The sequence below is a fragment of the Ananas comosus genome, linkage group 8 (assembly GCF_001540865.1).
Source record: "Ananas comosus cultivar F153 linkage group 8, ASM154086v1, whole genome shotgun sequence".
NCBI lineage: Eukaryota > Viridiplantae > Streptophyta > Magnoliopsida > Poales > Bromeliaceae > Ananas > Ananas comosus.
This window is the reverse complement of record NC_033628.1, coordinates 8,973,193-8,992,982: the sequence shown is the minus strand read 5'-3', so window position 1 is coordinate 8,992,982 and position 19,790 is coordinate 8,973,193. Positions and strand designations below refer to the sequence as shown.

At 36.0% G+C, this 19,790-nt stretch overlaps 1 long non-coding RNA gene across 1 annotated transcript; it reads left to right on the top strand.

The window, feature by feature from the left end:
* On the top strand, positions 2,661 to 16,413 carry LOC109713810. The gene is made up of 3 exons (XR_002217175.1): positions 2,661 to 2,881; positions 4,190 to 4,284; positions 16,150 to 16,413. It is a non-coding gene; the product is annotated as an uncharacterized LOC109713810 (long non-coding RNA).

The following is a 19,790-nucleotide window of genomic DNA, read 5'->3' as shown; positions in this document are numbered from 1 at the left end:
TCGAGGAAGGATTGGAGATTAGAGATCGGAGAGGGCAGAGACGGAGAAGGAGGAAGAGGAAAGGGGTGGATTCTGCCACCATCGTCGCCATCGTTGTTGCTGCTCCCATCTCCCTGAGGAAGATAGGGGGAGTTGGACTCTGCCGCCACAGTCACAACTGCGTTGGTGGAGGGGAAGGAGTCAGGAATGGATTGGAGATTGAGAAAGCGGTTGTAAAGTACAGGGAGAGAGGGGGAGAAAAATAAAAAGAATGGTTGGTGGACTATGCCACCGCCATCACCAGATGTAATATATGGCATTTGAATAGCATAAACAGATTCTAGATGAGAAGTAGCAGGTGATACTATTTGGGAGGATTTCGAATAGTAAAGGATGAGTTAGCACTACTTAGAATAGAATTGGGTTAAAAGAGAGAAAAGTTCGGTAGACGAGCATTGTAGTTTAGTTCAATTAGTAAATTGATGATTGAAGATTGCATTTCAAATGTTTGGATTGAAGTGATTAATGGTTCGACGCTTTAGAGGTGAGTTAGTAAAGTTTCACGTGGTAAAAGAAGATAAGAAATGATTAGGTACTTTTTAAAAAATAAAAATAAAAAAGATCTTAACCGTTGATTAATAGAGGGTAAAAATATAATTTTAATATTTAGCAGGTAAAAAGATTACTTTATTCAAGGTCAGTTTGGTAATTAAATAATACAACATTTAAAAAACTTTTAATTGAGGTCCTAAATTTACGCATTAATTTGCACTAATTTAGGAAATTAATTGATTAACTAAATTTATGCATTAATTAGGCATTAATTTAGGCATCTACTTAAATGTTTTAGTGTTTCTAAAATTATGCATTAATTTAAATTATAGGAATTTTAGAAATAGTTCTATTTCTAAATACGATGAATTTAAATTTTAATATTAAATATTTAAAATTTAAAAGTGAAATTTAAATTAGAGGAATTTTATATTACTATTTAAAAAAAGATTATTTAATAGATGTAATTTAAAAAATTTATCATTATTTCTTAATCATAGATTTAATCTTTTTAATAATTTAAAAAATTTTGTATAATTTATACAACTTAAACTTATAAACGGGTGTAAATTAAAAAATGTTAATCATATGTTTTAATTACTGATTCTACTTAAGTATTAAAACAATTTTCATAATTTATACAATTTAAATTTAACATATTTTATACTTTTAACAAAATTATGAATTCATCTTAGTCATTAATTTTGATACTAATTGTAAAAAATTAAATGTGGCAAATATTCAAATTAACATATTTAATATGTTTTAAAAAATTTAATAATTTTTCTAATTTAGATACTAATTCTTTATTACTATTTAAAAATTTAATGTAGATAATTATTTAGAAATATAGGGTTATTACTATAGGAATTTAAAAGTTCTTACTATCAAAACAAAAAAATTTAATATTTTCTGATCCATTAGCCATCGCAAATTTAACAAGTTATTACTATCAAAAATAAAAAAATTAATATCCTACAATCTGATAAAATTTGAAAATTCTCAGATCGAACTAGAAAAAAATTAACTAACAAATTAAATCACAAATAATCTAAATTTCATTCTTTATTTTATTAAAAAAGATTTAGAAGTAATAGGTATGGAAAGAAATTTTAATGCATAGTTTCTTAAAATTAAATCATTTGAAATATTAAACAAATAAACAAGAGTAAAGGAAAATTAAAAGATCATATTGTCAAATAATTTGAAAATTTTCTTATATGAAATGCCAAATTATGAAAGGAAAGATAGAGAGAGAAAAAGGAAACAAAGAGAAAACAAAAATTTTGAAATTATAGTAAAGATAAAATGACTAAATTGCCCATATATTAAAAGACAAAAATACCCTTTTTTGAGGTATCTAGTAACCGATACCTCTCCCAAAATGACCTGCTATTGCATGTCACAATTTTAAAAAAACTAAATCTGAGCCGTTGAATACGCATGAATGAACGGTAACGAAAAAAAAAAAAGTATAGAAGCATTACTCGTAAAAGATATGATAGAAAAGAGTTGAAGAGAAAAAATGGAAGTGCTTTGAAGTTTAAATATTTTGATAAAATAGTTTGGAACATCATAAATTATCGTTTGGAAGGTTTCGAGAGTGCTTAAATCATGTTGGAATGAATTTGGAATGAAAACGGTGCAAAAATGGAAGTTTCAAAATAAGATTAGTAAGTGCCCCTAAATGTCGAGTTGAGAAACTAAGGCCAATCGAAATTGTTTTAGATTGACCTAAAATTGGAGTTTTGGAGTCATTTATATAATGCTTTTGTGTGTAAGGTTTTGAAACTAATTATGGAGTATCAAAACTTGCTTTAAGGAGATTTGAGGTTAAGCAGCTATTTTTGAGGAACTTCTTGAGGAGTTTTGAATATCGGTATTGAAAATTAGGTACTGAGACTCAATAAAAAATCAACTGGAAAACATTTTAGGTTTTGAGGAATTGGAGTTTAGTACTAATACTGTGAGTATCGATACTAGTTTTGAGTACCAATATTACTCAGTCCGCTGGTTGAAATCTATACAAAATGCAATTTTTTTCTCTTGAAGGGTTGGTATGTAATTGTAGCCTTCTATAATTGATTCCACGAGCCTTTTCTCTCTTTTTTGTCTTCTCCACCATGAAAACCAAACTTAACTATCTTTCTAGATCCTTCTCCTCTCCACTTCTTCTTCTCCCTCTACATACCTACATTATTCTCTTCTTTTTTCTTTTTTTTTTTTTCTCTATTGGAAGCTTTATATTTTTCCAAGCTTAGAGTAGGAACAAGAGTACCCAAAAGCCCAGTTCCCTAAGGTCCCAAACCTCAATCCTCGATGCGTGATTAAGGAGTTTAGTTAAAGAGAGGTAAGATTTAATATTTTGAATTGCTCCTTAAAGTTAATCTTGAAGATTTTCAGGATTTCATAATAAATAGTAGATTTTGATGAAAATTGGAAAATTTTCTTTATTTTTGAAGGTTCTAAGTAGAATTAATGGGTAGAAATCCTTTGTAAATATTGAATTAGAGGCCTCGACAATTTAGATAGGGAATTGATCAACATACGATGGGTTTACACTACCAACGACAGTGATCTCTCTCTATGTCTCCTTAATTCTGCTTCTCGTATGATTTTACTTCAATTTCAAGATAGTTGCTCATGAAATATGTGGTGATTCTTGCTTATGCTAGAAGTTCATGATTTATTAGTTGTAAATCCTAGCTTTTTGAAAATAGTTGATAATCACTAAGTATTTTTTGGAATCTTTTGTAACAGTGTACTTTTGAATCTTTATTGTTCTAATTGTTTAATAGTATGCATGCTAAGAGATCTCATTCTAGTGATTATTTCTCTTATGTGCAAAGTTGTTGGTTGATGTTATGATAGGGTTATGTTAATAAGATAAGAAGCATATTTATAATATACTAAGCTTCAGTATATCATACTGAATTTTGGCCAAATTAGGCAAATTATGATAGGGTTATGTTAATGATATGTTATGATAGGGTTATATTAATGAGATAAGAAGCATATTTATAATATACTAAGCTTCAGAATACCATATTGAATTTTGGCCAAATTGACAAATTATGGTGAAAAAATGAATTAAAAGTATTCAAGAAGAGTTAGCAGGGTCTCAGATTAATTAGAATTAGTTCGGGCTAAAATAGTCCAAAAATAGAATTTTTGAAGCAAAGTAAATTAGAGTCATCAAACATTCGGGATTTAGATCTTAGTGAGAAGATCCGGACTCTGAAATTACTGTTAGTGCTCCAAACTTTATTGTATAGATCTCGAAGAAATATATCAACTTGCAAACTCAGTTCAAATATTCGGAATCCGAACCTTAGACATGAAAGCCGAACCTTAGCTGCGTCAATGATAGAATCAAACGTTCAAGATCCAGACCCCCACTTGGAGGCCCGGATCTTGCTCGTGCAGTTAGGGCAGAACCTTTGAGATCCGAACTTCATACAGTCTGGGTGCAAAATTTGAGTGCTACATTTTTAAAATTTGGAGGGTTTAGTTGCAATTGTGGGGGTCTATAAATAGATTCCACAACCTCCTTCTTGCTTATTTCACCTCTAACAACAAAAAGAAATCATTCTCTTCCAAACACTTTCTCCCTCTCCCTTTAGCTCTAATTTATCTCACTCAGCAATTTCTCCATCAGGATTGGAGATCATGGGACAAGAATAAGTGGAGAGCTCTTAAAGAGGGTGGACTGAGTTCTAGGATTTGAGAAGCTAGCCTTGCAAGGAAGAAGAGGTGAGTTCTTGGGATTTTAATCTACGATTTGGCATAATCTTAGAAAAAATGAAATTTTAAAAAGCCCTAGGTGAATTTATACTAAAGGTTTGAAGATTGTCATGTTTATAGAGTTTTGTTAAGGAAAGTTGAAAACTTAGATCAAAATTGGGGTATAACGATCTGATCCACTAGCAATAGTAACTCATTGGGTTAAAACCACCGGCCCAAAAATATTTAAACTCAGTTATTATTGCCAGTGTGTTCTTCATATATAAGCCCATCACATTTCCACATAATTCGATGTGGGACTATTGGTGTTACCCTCCGGGCCCACAGCGGAAGCTTCTGAGTACGTCAATAGACCATTGTATGTGCAAGAATTGTCTGCATATATGAAGTGTCCAACCAAACAAAACAATAGTAAAGCAACCCTAGAGTCTACAACTAACAATTCCTAGAGTCCATAACTAAATATGCAACCATGTATTAAAGCAATATATAAAACTGGGTTTGCTAAATATCACTGCACATGTAATCATATGATCATAATTTTTGAAAGATAGATATACAAGTATAAGGCCCTGGCCTCGCCAGTCCCGATGTATAGTATCACTATCCAAAAACCATCTAGCTAGCGGTCCTCATCTATAGCTCATGTACACGGGTAGGAGATGCTAACTACGTGCAGTCCCCTTATATCCATTGATCGTCGGAGTAGAAGTCTCTAAAAAGTAAACTGCTAACTACGTGCAGTCCCCTTATCTCCATCGATCGTCGGAGTAGAAGTCTCTAAAAAGTAAACCACATAAGGGCGTGAGAACTATTAAACAATAGTTTTCAGTGGGTATAGTCAGCGACAACCACGGTCTACCTATAACGACCCAGCCCACTAGCAACAATAACTCGTTCGACCCAACCACCGGCCCAAAATGCTTAAGCCCAGTTATTATTATTAGTGTCTAAGTCTCTTATATACCCACCCAATCACATCCCCATTCATATCCGACGGGGGATTATTGGGGTGTGACACTACCCATTAGGTCTACTAGAGGCAAAATAGAGAATAAACTAAAAACAACTGAATTGTAAACTCATCACTTCTATTATGCCTCCACCCCGATACGACAAAGCTAGACGAGTAGCAGAAAATAATATGAATGGAAAGATAAATACTATCATATTTCTAGTAAGGTCAACATAAGTAGTAAAATAATCTATCTCTAGATAAATCAAGATGTAACAATTAATAGCTTTCATGCAACAATTAAAGTAGTCATATAATCCAATCATACACTGACCGACTCTCAATAATCCGATCAAGCCTGCGCCGCCTTGTGCTAGCCACCACCACCGCCAAGGTTGAGGCCCGCTGCATGAGGCTACTGTCAGTTACTTTGTTAGGTTTATGCCAATTGCCACACCTCTGGAGGAGCACTTGAGGGGCCCGACCCTACCAAGTAGTAGTACAAATAGCTGTTAAGCTCAATGTGGCTTGTAGGCTATAGTGAAACTATGATAAAAAAATATTAGAATACACTGTCACAGTGGCCGAGGCATAATACACAATCCCATTGCCCCTAGCATAATAATATTATTCCATAACATATACACATATCCTACCATATTGACAATAATCAGCACAATATACATATCCTCATATGAACATATACTAGTATGTACCGTACCGTAAAACCTATATATATAAACATGTCCCAGCACAATATAAATAACCTCAGACGATCCCATAGCAATGTAAAACCACATGTCCACATACTGACATGCATAAACTTTTAAACCCACTTGCCATTAAGCACCACATAAACTAACCATAATTATATCACATAGTTCCCTTGACCATAACACATCAAGTAACTATATGCCACACTGTTAAAATACCATAACATAAAGCCTAAGTCCAAACATGCATGCTATCTATCTATTATCGTCCCAACCAAGTAACCAAATGAACCCATATGTAAATAATAAAACAAAGCCAACAATCTTTATACTAGTAAAGATCAAAACACTATATATATTATGCATAAGCATAATATATCATGCTCAATTAAATATCTACAAGCTATCACTGTTGGTGGGCTAATGTAAATTAATAAAGGAACTACAAAAGTGCTTAAAACTAGAACAACCAACTTTATTAAATATAACTAAACTTTAGTACACAAGAACTTATTAATACAATTTGATCCATACTCATACACAACAAGTAATATGCTCTCTATTTATAGAGCACAAAACGATGCAACATTTCATGAAAACAAGCATCCTTTCACCAAAGGACACAACCCTAAACAAGAAGACGCAACTTTAAATAAAGAGACACAACCTTACGAAGGGACACAACCTTTCATAATAAGAAATAAATAAAAACTAATAAATAAAGTTATAATCTAACATTCTCCCTTAGGTTTGTTTATGTACAACTATTATCGTCATCTTCGATCAGATCTTCATAATCTTGAAGTCTTTCCTGTAACGCTATCTTGTCTGAAATCAAACTTCTAATTGTGGAGGCCTGCTCGTTGACTGCGTTCTCTAGGGATTTGTTCTCCATATTTAATATCATATTTTCTTTCTCCAAATTTTTTGTAAGTTTCTGTAAATAAATATTTCTTTGATCAAGAGAAACCATACATGTAGTACTCTTAAAAGCAAAATGTGCCATATCTTGTTTAGCTTTCTTCTTTGACTTTTTCATATCACCCATATAAGTTGAATTTTAAATTGGACAAACGAATAAAATTCCACAACGTGAATAGGTCCTTCTTGATAAGTGCGATATTGTGGCAGCGGCATTTTCATCTTCTGACAGTATTCTTGAAGTAAATTTTTATAGAACACCCTCACTATCACTTTATTCTCTATATTTTTATTTTTCTTCTTAGTTTAAATATCAACTTGTTTAAAAGATCACTCTCCATTCAATATTTATAGGTATGAAGAGACTTCCAAAACCAACCAAGTGACACACCCTTTCAAATTTAAAGTGTCCCAATTCAATAGACACATCTTTTTAATTTAAAGTGTCTTTTTTGAAAGTTTTGAGTAGCCCAAGGATCTATCTAGATTGTATCTATCACCTAGAGGGGGGTGAATAGGTGAACGGCCAAAAACCACAAATCTCGATGCAATAAAAATAAATGCGGAAAATAAAAAGCACACCGAGATTTACGTGGGAAAACTCCAACTTGGAGCGCACCTGTTGGGCCTCCCATCGCGCTTCTAAGTATCCTCCAATTCTCTCCATCTCAGGCACCTCAGCCATTAGTGGAACATTAGAAAAGAGAATCACTTAACAAAAAAGCGCACAACCAGGGCACCCAAAAANAATCAATTATAACTTGAAAACATGATTCTAAGATCTATAATTAAGTATGAATCACCATAAACAAGATTTAAAGCTTACCTACGCATCGTGATTCATGTTTTACGTGTTTTGCATCCTTTCCGATTCTTCGAAGTCTTGGATTCTTCGATCTTCAATACTCCGCTCCGAACTTCTTCAAGACTCCGACTAGACCCACGAAACTTGCCAACACATAGGACCTAACATTTTTAACCAAGAGACATGTCTTTTCATACTTCAAGTATCCTCTCTTTTATATTCAAGAGATATATATGTCTTTTCAAAAATAGTTACTTATGTCAACTACATCATGCATTGGTCAACACCTCCAAACCACCCATTTCACTTATACTTCATAACTACCAGTGGTCAACAAGTCAACTCTCCAATTATTAATTATCACCATCAACTGGATGCATCAACAATATTAACTACTTTCTTGTAACAATTAGAACTTGTTGATATAGCTTGCATGTTAGAGGAAGCAAGCTACAAAAATCTACGCTTGCTGGTCATGGGTTCAAGTCCTACACTCGACAATATACATATTATTTTCTTCTTTTTTTTTTGAATTGGTTTTACCATTTTCGAATTCCAAGTTTTTCTCTAAATTTCTGAAAACCTTCTAATTGTAATGGCTTGGTAAAAATATCCGCTATCTGCTCCTCAGAGTTGCAATGAATTAATTCAACTCGTCCTTTTCTTTTACTTCTTCACGAAGAAAATGATATCTTGTGCCTATATGTTTACTTCTTCCATGATGCACTGAATTTTTAGATAACTCGATAGTTGATTTATTATCAATAATAAATATTGGAGTAGGAGAATTTTGAGTATAACCCAATTCTTGTAGTACGTTTCTTAACCATATTGCCTCACAAACTCCAGATACTGCAGCAACATATTCAGCCTCACACGTTGATAGGGCAACGATTTGCTGTTTCTTAGAACTCCATGTGAAAGCTGTAGAACCCATAAAGAAGATGTCACACTCCGTGCCCCGCCTATTTGTTTGAGTTCGGGCACGCCAACAGATCGCCGAATGGACAGGGTTTCCCCTGTACCGCAGACAGAGTCTCCCCTGTACGTCCAAGGCGTCGCAATCAATACAATGTACGAAGTTCCAACCAGGAACACATTTCAACCAAAGATTGCATAAGGAAGTATCAAAAATATAAAACAACTAAGTTATTACAACATTTATCTTTAGGTGCATTTTACAACACAATTACTATTACATTTTTCCAACTCCCGAATACAATCNCAGACAGAGTCTCCCCTGTACGTCCAAGGCGTCGCAATCAATACAATGTACGAAGTTCCAACCAGGAACACATTTCAACCAAAGATTGCATAAGGAAGTATCAAAAATATAAAACAACTAAGTTATTACAACATTTATCTTTAGGTGCATTTTACAACACAATTACTATTACATTTTTCCAACTCCCGAATACAATCCAAGTTACAATAATTTATTAGAAGTTTAATCCATTCATCTTGTTCTTTTCATTTTCCTCTACCCCTAGGCTATGCCGACTCGGGGTACTGCTATCTCTGGTCTCTGGGTAGGGCGCTATCTACGGAGCTATGCCCTTGCCTCGCACCGCCGCGCCGCTCACGTGCGAACCTGTAATACCCCAAAACAACGTGGGATGAGAATCAACTCCATGATTCCCAGTGGGTATGGCCACCCAAGGAAAAAGCTCGACCAATAGGTCTAAGGAGGCACTGCAATCATGTTAGTCCGAAAACATCTGCAGATATATATCATCATGTTATTATGCAACTAACAGATAACATGCCTCACGAAATTCAATATGAACATTATGCAAATCCTGTAACTCATGCAAGTAGATTAATTGATTCTACTTCATATTATTAGCCATTCTTTACTTGTAGTCATTCTTTACTTTATTAGCTATTCTTATTCGTTAGCCGTTCTTTACTTTATTTCCTTGTCACACTATGCTCATTGGCGATTCTTTTCTAAGGCTACCTTTACCTTAGCCATCTAAGCCACTCGACTCGGTCTTGAGTCAATCAACTGTGGATAATCTGCATTCTGTCCAGCTCGAGGTAAAGAAACTCTCACATGCACCTCAGCCAACCATAGCCCACCGCGCTCTATGACTTAGCCACCTGGCGGCGAAATCGTCGCACACGCCTCGACAATGGCTCAAGTTAACCGGCGGTATAATCCACAAACCGGCTTAACCATCCCGCGGCGAAATTGTCGCACATGCCCAACACCACTCTCAGTGTTCCAAGTCTTGGGATTCCAGAATCCATTTCCACATAGCTCAAGGGTTGGTCTTAACCCTATAGTGCCGACCTATCTAGGTCCAATATCCTTTCCATCCTAGGTCCCATTGACTCTAGGCTTGATGCTTTATCACATAACCTAGGTTTACTTTAACTCTAGGTTTATTTCACAACCTATGTTCTTTAACACTAGGTTCATATTCATTCTTATCCATCCTAGGTTCATGACACTAGATTCATATTCAACATATGTTCAATAACACTAGGTTCGGTGCCACACTTATCCAACCTATGTTTATTAACACTAGGTTACATGCCACACTTGTTCAACCTATGTTTATTAACACTAGGTTCGATACCACTCGACCTACTTGACATGCTAGTTCTCCAACCGAGTATTCTACAGTTCACATGCATATATAATCTAGCACATCCTCATAATGCTAATCATTTATGTATTATTATGCACTCTTCTAGCGTTATATAATCATGCATTCATGCAACTTTCTAGCATTTACATATTATGCTCGTCATGCATTCTAGCATTTCTATATCATGTTATATGCATCTACTTAGCATTTTACATTATGTCATTGACATGCATTCTACAGAACATGCTCACATGCATTCTCTTTATCATTTACTACATGCATCCATCTAGCATTTACATACATCAATATGAAACCACATTACTCTTAGACATAGAGGCAACCTAGTCGCTTCGGTAAACACAACCCATCTCAAAACGCTTTCCGATTGCTTGTAGTCACATGCAATCGGTCTCCCGCGGCACCCATGACCCGATTTGGCCCGAACTCTCGCGCGGCCATCCGAACGGCCACCTATTCACGATCTGGAAATTAAAGATCTATAACTTGATGTCAAGATGCTCCAGATTCGTTCTCGTGATTTTTGGACGTCGCCTCGGCCCTCCAGGCGGAAACGAAGCTTTAACGGTCCGTTTCTTCAATAACTTCGCGTAGGCTCGACGAATCGCCGAATCCACTTCACAAACGTGTTCGTATACCTAGCAATTAGGTTTATATAGGGTTAATTTACATTTAAACCCACCAATGACAAAAGTCCTAATTTTGGTGCTCTATTATGTCACATAGCAACATACACCAAATCGATCTCTGAAATAAGCAAAAAAGAGTTTGTTCGACATCTAGGAACTCATCTAGAACCATTCGAACCATTCTTAGGGTGTTTAGAGCAAACCCTAGAGTTTTACCATTAGAGCACCTTGAAGAAACTATGGATTTCATGTGTTTCCAAGTCTCTACAATGTTCTAAAGCTTGCAAGAAGATCAAAACTCTAGATCTTATGGTAGAAATCCAAACCCTAGATATATTCTTGCAAAAGAACTCACCTTGGCCCAAGATCTTCCAAGATCACCTTGAAGGAAAGCTTCTTGATCTTCAAAACCTCCAAACTCTCCACCAAAATCTACCTCTTAGCTCCTCCCTTGCCTTTAGAGAGGGTTTCTAGAGAGAGAGAGGAAGAGGAAATGAGAGGGGAGGGGCTGCTGTGAAGGAGAGGGTGTTTGGGATGTTTTATAAGATGCTACAATTGCATCTAGGCCCCCCATATTTTTATTTTTGCAGCAGACCAACTTTGTGCTGCCAGACCAAAGTGTACCGGTACACTTTCTCATGTCACCGGTAACACGATCTCGTATGACCAAACCCGAGAGCAACTCCCTCGGGTTTAGGGCATTTGTACCGGTACACTTTCATTTTGTACCGGTACACTTATCTGTACCGGTTACAACTCGATGGTTGTACCGGTACACTTTGCCCAGACTTGATTTTTGGCTTCGTTTCGATTCTATTTCGCGCTAATTGATGCCAAAACCTTTCTAACTCTTTTGGAACTCATTTCTAACCATTCCAACACTGTTGGAATGGTAAATAGACTTCGTCCAACCATTTCTCTCGGGCTCTTTGGCCAATTTGGCTAGAGTCCAATATTCTACCGAAGTTTCGGTATGTCACATGAAGATGTATCCTGTAGTGTTTTTTCTTTCGTCTTGATCGCCGACCCAATCACTATCTGTATATCCAAATACTTTTAACTCTTTTGATTTTGTATAATAAAATCCATGACCAATGGTACCTTTTATATATCTCAAAATCTGTTTTGCAACTTGCCAGTGCGATTCCATTGGATTTTCCATATATCGACTGATTAATCCGACTCAATATATAATATCTGGTCTACTCACTATTAAATAGTGAAGACTTCCTACTAGGCTTTTGAATAGAGTAGAATTAATTTACATTCCAGTATCACTTTTGCTGAGTTTAGTTCCACGTGCAATCGGTATATTAATTTCTTTAGTATTTTCCATTTTGAATATCTTCAAAATATTTTCAGCATATCTCTTTTGAATGATAAAAATTTTATTTTCATCTTGTTTCACCTCAATACCGAGAAAATATGACATAAGTCCTGCATCTGTCATTTCAAACTCTTTTATCATGATACTCTTAAAATTATTTATTATATCTTTAATTGTTACATCCTGTGATTAGTGGGTCATCCACATACACATATATGATCAAAATATCTCCTTTTTTGTTTTTATTTTTCTTGATGTATGTCGCATACTCATAAGGACATTTATAAATCCACTATTTTGAAGATAATTATCAAGACGAGTATTCCAAACTCGTGGAGCGTGTTTTAAGCCATACAAAGCTTTGTTCAAACAATAAGCTTTATCTTCCGCACCTTTTATTTTGTAGCCAGGAGGTTGTTCAATGTAAACTTCTTTTTCAAGAAAACCATTTAAAAACGCCGATTTTACATCCATTTAATGTACCTGCCAACCATGATAAGTAGCTATTGCAAGAATAAGTCGCACTATATCAAGTCGGGCTACTGGTGCAAATAGTTCTTCATAGTCTACACCTTTTTCCTGTTTATATCCCTTTGCGACTAGTCGTGCCTTATATTATATTATTTGTCCATCAACATTGTGCTTGATCTTATACATCCATCTTACTCCAATAGCTTTATATCCTATAGGAAGTGAAGTCAGTTCCTATGTTTTATTTTTCTCTATTGTTTTGATTTCTTCCTTCATTGCAGTGCGCCAAACATTCTTTTGTAGGGCCTCTTCAATAGTTAATGGCTCTTTGTTAAGATGTAAACAAAGTAAATTCTCACTATCAATCACATCTGTTTCATTGTATATATCTTCAAGTCTTCTTAATCTGACTGGACTTGATGAACTTGAAGGAATGGATGATGAAGGAGCAGGTAGTGCTAACGCCGGAGTAATTGGTGACGGAGTATCATTATCGTTTGGCATATTGTCGGTTTCTTTAATTTTCTGATCTATTAATTCTTTTCCTTTTTCTTCTGTATTTCAATTCCATGTGGGATTTTTGTCGAATATAACATCTCTACTTATAATTACTTTATTGGTAATTGGATTATAGAGTTTGTAAGCTTTTGAATGCTCACTATAACTAGTAAAGATACATTTTTCGCCTCGATCGTCTAACTTTTTTCTTTTTTCCTTGGGAATTTCTTCATAAGCAACGCATTCGATTATTTTGAGATGTTTAACCCCAGGTTCATATCCACTCCACCCTTCTTCCGGTGTCACATTCTTTAGACTCTTAGTTTGACTTCTATTAATTAAATATACTGCGTATGCAATTGCTTCTGCCCAAAATGATTTAGGCAAAGCCTTTTCTTTAAGAATGCCTTTTGCCATATCTAAAATGATTCTATTTTTACACTCGGCTATACCATTATGTTGTGGACTATATGCTGTAGTGAATTGCTGTTGAATACGTTCTTTATTACAGTAATCTTTAAATTCATTTGAAGTATATTCTTTTTCTCTGTCGGATCTCAATATTTTTATTTTGTTTCCACTTTCCATCTACCAAAGCCCTATATTTTTTGAAAGTAGAAAATGCAGCAGATTTCTCTTTGATGAAGTAAATTCATATCTTTCTAATGCAATCATCAATAAAAGTAATAAAATATTTATTTCCTCTATGAGACTCAGGAAGAGGACCACATATATCAATATGGACTAAATTTAGAGGTTTCGTTGCAAATTTTATTTTGCTATTGATAAAAGGAAGCCTTGTTTGTTTACTATTTATACAGCCTTCACATACTATATTTGAATGTTTGATCACGGTAAGACTATGGACCATTCTTTTAGATGATAATAATTTTAAACTATTGTAATGTAATATATCGAAATCTCGGTAGGTTATATCAAGCTTTAGTCAAATTGACCAAAGTGTGGCGAGAGAGATGGTTGGACAAAGTCCGTGTGGTACTCCAACAGTGTTGGAGGGATTAAAGTTGAGTTCCAAGTGAGTTAGAAGAGTTTTAGCATTGCTCGGCTCGAAATAGAGCCTAAACACTGCCAAAACTGCAGTCTGGGCGCTGTGTACTGGTACTGAGGAAGTGGTACCAGTACCAGGCCAGCCATCTGAGAAGCTTGCTCTCGGGTTTGGTCACTGCAGAGCTGCGTACCGGTGACAGCCTTGGTTGGTACTGGTACCCCGCAGCCACCCGAGAACAGCAGCTCTCGGGTTTGGTCACTGCCGAGCTGCCTACCGGTGATAGCCCTGGTTGGTACCGGTACCCTGCAGCAACCCGAGAACAGCAGCTCTCGGGTTTGGGCTGCTGTCGAGCGGCGTACCGGTGATGTGAGCCCGCGTACCGGTACCCAATGCTGCGAACAACAGATTGAGTCTGCTGCAAATAAAAGAGATTGGAAGGCTTAAATGTAATTGTAGCAGCTTATAAAAACCCCCCACCTCTTCCTCTCTTGTTCACAGCCAAAAGAACCCTCTCCTCTCTCATTTTTCTTCCCCTCTCTCTCTAGGAGCTCTCCCCGAAGGTGGAATAGAGGAGGATTTAGTAGAGAAGGAAGCTAGAAAGTGAGGCAACCACTTCTTCTTCTTCCTTGGCTTAAGAAGAGGAAGCTTTTTGAGGTAAGCTTCATGAGCTCTCATGGTAGAACTCTAGGGTTTGGTTTAAATGCTCTAGGAATGGCTCTAGATGAGTCTCTAGATGCTTTCAAGCTTGCTATTGCTTGAACCAAAGGGGTTTTATGTAGTGTTCTTGCAATGGTAGATTCTAGGGCTCCAAATTGGGGCTTTTGCCATAGGTTTGATTATATGTAAATTAACCTTGTAGAAACGTAATTGAAGGTAAAATCAACGCGTTGGGAGACTCGGTTCGAAGATCCGACGAGTCTACGCAAAGAAATTGAGGAAAAGCCTATTTTGGCTTCGTTTCGCCGCAGTCGAGAGAATGGGGGTTCAAAAATCACGAAATTTGAATCGTAACACCTTAGCAACCCTACGAGGTGGGTGGTGCTATCCGAAATTCTTGAATTTCGATATGTCTAAATGTCACTTCTTGAGCATATATGAGTATATAGTTTCATGCATTGTAGGGTTGAATTGAGATGTGTTATTTGCATGCTTGTAGTATAAAGATGCACTTCAGTTGTTGAACAAAATTGGAAACCCTATATATGTGTGAAATATGACAAGAACATAGTTGAGGCAAAGACATAAAGAACATAGTGACATTATGACATGAGTAAATAACTAGTGTGGTATTAATGAGTCATGAATGCTAGAGTTAAACACTTAGTGGTGTGGCATTAACAAATCATGAATGCTAGAGTTAAACACTTAGTAAAGTGGCATTGATGAGTATAATAAATGTTAGAGAGCTAAAGAATGCTAAAGAATGAGACAATGGTATTGTGGCATATGTAACATAGCATCCTCATAGTTTAGGCATCCTTATAGCTAAGGATTTGATTGAACTTGACATCCTTATAGTTAAGGATTGGATCATACTCACCTGTAAGTCTTGGCTTGAGGATGGTAGCTCCCCCTCGAGCGATGAGCTCCGGAGTAGTCATCACTGGGTTGGTGTTTTCCCAGAGGACGGTCCCGTCGGGTGTAGAAGTCTCCTCGATTTTAGGGATTTGAGTTGGTGAGTTGCTTTTAGGCGAAACCTACGGGTTAGCCAAGAGGATTGAGTATTGGAATTAAGATCTTGCATGCATCATGAGCATCCTTATTGTTATATCTTGTTCAGCCATATTAGTTGCATTTGTATAGTTTGGTTACTTATCTATCTGTTTATTCTTCTGTTATGCCTGATTTAGACCTAGTGGGAAGGTCGACGAGGTCGGCGGCCGAACCCACTGGAAACTTTGTTGTAGTTCTCACCCCACTATTTTTCACAGATTCAGGTCCGAGCGAGGCGGTCGAGGACCATGGCAAGGGTATCGCACCCCAGCTAGCGACTACCCGAGTATAGCTTCATGCATGTTTATCATCTTTTGTATTTGATAATGCTAGTAGTATGAATGACGCATAAATGTAAAAGCTTAAGTTTTTGAGAAATGAAATGTTATGTAGTTTTTGGAGATCATATGATGTGTAAAGAAAAGAATGTAATAGAATGCAAATGTTGAAAGCATCTATATGATTAAAAGTTAACCATAGTACTTGTATGTATGCCTAGTTTAGAATCTTTCACTTTTGGCTATTGCTTGCCCTCGTGCAAGCCATGCATGTTTATATTCCACTTGTACAAACTATATACATGTTTGATGTCTTGTTGAGCCTTGGGCGGACATGGGAGGTGCTGTCCGTTCGGTGTCTATTCGACGTGCCTGAACCGACCAAATAGGCAGGCTCAGGGCGTGACATGTAATTTAAATGCCCGTACATCAAATGCCATAATTCTGATTCTTCTTTAAATTCAGAGTGGTAACACCTTTCAATTTCTGACTTTATGTTTATAGAAAACATTCGATTATTCCACATATGCACTTTCGCAATCGTTTTGCCTTTCTTATTCTTCAAAGTCAGATTAGAGCCTTCCATATGAACGATATATCCTTTCTCCATCAGTTGTCCGATACTCAGTATGTTGCTTTTTAATTCTGGCACATAATATACATTGGAGATGAATTTCCTTTTTCACCACTCTTCGATTTAAACATAATTTTTCCTTTTCCTTTAATAGGTACTTTGGATGAATCACCAAATTTCACATTGCCATCAACATTCTCATCCATTTCAACAAATAGTTCTCTTCTTCCATACATATGATTTGAAGCACTAGAATCTAGAAACCATACATATTGTGGATCTTTAATTCATCTTGACATGCAAGTAATAGTGAAGTTTCTGCAACTTCATCTTCTAAAGTACTATTGACGTAGTGATTCACTCCTTCAGTATTTTTATGCCAGCAATCTTTACTGTAGTAATTATATTTTTTACAATTATAACATTGCATGTTCGATCTTGCACCACCATAAGACCCTGGGTGATTTTATTACGTTCGCCTCTTTTTGGTCCATATTCATGTCATTTGTTACTACTCTATCAGTCATTGTTATATCTCTTTTGATTTTTATATTTATCATAATTATTTTCTCCACGATTTTTGCTTTTTCTATTATATATCAAGTTTCAATTTTGGCTTGAGTGCTTGCTCAGTCGACTCATTTTCAGACACCTTTTGTAATCGTTGCTCATGTATTTGGAGGGATCCTGTTAATTGGTCGATCGAAAGAGTACTGATATCTTTTGACTCTTCTATGGCGACAACAATATGCTCAAACATTGATATGAGGGAGCGAAGAACCTTTCCTACAACTTGTTCATCATCGAGTTCTTCTCCATTTCGCTTCATTTGGTTTGCAATTACCAAAATATGAGAAACATAGTCTGCGACACTTTCGGACTCCTTCATTCGAATTGCTTCAAATTCCACTCGAAGCTTTTGTAGACGAATCCGCTTCACTTTGTCATCTCCTTTAAAGACGGCGGAAAGAATATCCCATGCTGCTTTGCTCGAAGTTGCTTCGGCAATTTTCTCAAATGTCGACTTGTCTACTGCTTGGTAAAGATAGAAGAGGGCCTTTTTGTCCTTTTTTCTTGCTTCCTTCAAAACGTTTCAACGGGCTGCAATTAATGCAGCTTCTTCTTGCTCTGTATACTCTTGATACCTAGTTCTGACTAATTCTCAAAGGTCTTGAGAACCAAGAAGTGCTTTCATTTGAATGTACCAATTCTCATAATTATCTTTTACTAATTTTGGGATTTGAGTTTGGAGAAGTTGTGTGGCCATTTTTTAACAGAATTTCTTTCTAGCTCTGATACCAAATATTGGTAGGCTAATATAAATTAAAAGAACTACAAAAGTGTTTAAAACTAGAACAACCAACTTTATTAAATATAACTAAACTTCAGTACACAAGAACTTATTAATACAATTTGATCCACACTTATACACAATAATTAATATGCTCTCTACTTATAGAGCACGAAACGATGCAACATTTCACGAAAACAAGCATCTTTTCACTAAAGGACACAACCCTAAACAAGAAGATGCAACTTTAAACGTAGAGACACAACCTTATAAAGGGACACAACCTTTCATAAGGTACACAAACTTTCATAATAAGAAATAAATAAAAACTAATAAACAAACTTATAATCTAACAATCACTAACACCATAATGCCCTCAAGAATTTGACTATTCCAAAATCAAGCGTGCAAAATAATAGAGATAAAGGGTAACATGTCGTTTTTGGCAACATGGAAACCATCTGGATCACTAATCTTTGAGGAAGGACAATGGAATGATGACGCACTCCGTTGAAGCCTCCTCAACTGCATGGCAGCGCCTAACACCGAAGAAATCATCAAAAAAAACTCCACGCGCTATAGCAAAATATGTTTTAGACTATACTTTTTAGACGGCGCTCTACTCTAGCGTGTTCAATATTTGGCATGTACCGACACCGTGATTAAGCATCGCTAATAAACATATTTTTAGAAAATATTGATAAAATTTTCTGACACTATTAAAACGTCAGTATATTTATCTCAATATGTTTACTTAACGACTCTTTGCTTGACACTTTTACAAGTGTTACGAATTTTAAGTTGGCATATTTCGTGAAGTAAATTGGAGTTTTGAAGGTTTAAAGAAGAAGAGACGAAGATCGAAGACTCAAAGACTCAAAACATGATCCATAATGCTCGGTAAGTTTAAATACTATTGATGATGATTTATAAACATTTACAAGTGTTTGGAAGACATTAGGATAGGTATAAATTGATAAAAATTTTAATACTAAGTTTTCCAAGTTTAAGGATCCGGACCTTGGAATCAAGGTCCGGACCCCGTGGGTTTACCTCGCATTGACGCAGCGAGGGTCCGGACTTTCGGGTCTAGGATCTGGACCCCGTGCACTGGGTTTTAATGTTACGCGAGGAGAGTCTGGATCCTGCAGTCAAGATCCGGATCCCGTACGTCAGTTTTGCTGTTACGCAAGAAGGATCCGGACCTTGGGATCAAGATCCGAACCTTCAAGATCAGGACCCTACTGGAAGGTCCGGACCCTGAACCCGACGTGAGTTTTCCAAATATGGTTCTGAGGTTTTCAAATATGGTTTTGAGGTTTCCAAATATGGTTTTGCAATCCTAATCTATTTTCTAATGATTTCCAAATATGGTTTTTCAATCCTAATTTATTTCTAATGTCTTCTAAACCTATAAATAAGATGCATGGGTGTCTTTAAAAGATGTGAAGCCTAGATTATTGTTGAGAAACCCTAGAAGCTTGTAGGTAGCCGTTTTTCTCATCTTCTACAACAAGCTTCTCGCAAATTTATTCTTGGTGCCCTAATTCTTGATGTTCTTTTAGAATCAATTTGAGAATTGCTTAGAGATTATTTCCACAGATCTTTAATGATATTCTAAGCAATAAATCATCATCGACCGTATTGATCTTGCTCCAGACGAAGTGCGCTCATGGTCGAGTCGGCGTCGTGGATTCAACATGTTGAAGCTTCGTG